The sequence below is a fragment of the Brassica oleracea genome, chromosome C4, assembly GCF_000695525.1.
Source record: "Brassica oleracea var. oleracea cultivar TO1000 chromosome C4, BOL, whole genome shotgun sequence".
Taxonomy (NCBI): Eukaryota; Viridiplantae; Streptophyta; class Magnoliopsida; order Brassicales; family Brassicaceae; genus Brassica; species Brassica oleracea.
In genome coordinates this window covers 11,712,932-11,714,143 of record NC_027751.1, presented here as the reverse complement: position 1 = coordinate 11,714,143, position 1,212 = coordinate 11,712,932, and positions in this window count along the sequence as shown.

The window sequence follows — 1,212 nt, the reverse complement described above, 5'->3', positions numbered from 1 at the left end:
TATGATTCCAAAAACGGAGAGGCCTACAAGAATGACCGAATTGAGGCCGATTAGTTTGTGTAATGTTGGGTACAAAATTATTTCGAAGGTTCTGTGTCAGAGATTGAAGATATGTTTACCTTCCCTCATCTCAGAAACCCAGTCGGCTTTTGTGCCAGGAAGGTTAATATCTGATAATATTCTTATTGCTCAGGAAATGTTTCATGGATTACAGACGAATAAGGCGTGCAAGGGAAAATATATGGCAATTAAAAATGATATGAGTAAAGCTTATGATATAGTGGAATGGGATTTTATAAAGGCTCTCCTACAGAAGATGGGTTTTGATCTTCATTGGATTACATTAATGATGGAATGTATATCATCGGTTCAATATCGGGTCCTCCTTAATGGACAACCCCGGGGTCTTATCGTCCCACAGAGGGGTTTACGACAAGGGGATCCTTTATCACCTTATTTATTTATTCTGTGTACTGAGGCTTTAATAGCAAACATTAAAAAAGCGGAAAGAGGAAAACTTTTAACGGGAATGAAGGTAGCTCGAGCATGTCCATCGATATCTCATTTGCTTTTTGCGGATGATAGTCTTTTTTTCTGTAAAGCTATAAAAGAGGAATGCCATACTATCCTTAGGATCTTAAAGGAATATGAGGTTGTATCTGGTCAGCTTATAAATTTTGACAAGTCCTCTATCCAGTTTGGGCACAATATTGAGGACTCAGCTAGACAGGAGTTACGAGATATATTGGGAATCCAGAATCTTGGAGGTATGGGATCTTATCTAGGCTTTCCAGAAAATTTGGGAGGATCCAAGATACAAGTTTTTAGCTTTGTGCAGGACCGGCTAAATAATAGAGTTAATGGATGGAATTTTAAGTTTTTCACAAAGGGGGGAAAGGAGGTGATTATTAAATCCTTGGTGACGGCATTACCAAACCATGTGATGTCCTGCTACCGGCTACCTAAGGCAACAACTAAAAAACTGACGACCGCGGTCGCACAATTTTGGTGGAGTACAGGGGGAAGGACAAGGGGTATGCACTGGAAATCATGGGATAAAGTGTGTCTTGATAAGGAAGATGGGGGTCTAGGTTTTAAGGATATTACGGATTTTAACACAGCAATGCTTGGTAAACAGCTGTGGCGTCTGATCGAGAAGCCAAATATTTTATTTTCCCGGGTTTTCAAGGGACGGTATTACAGGAATGCATC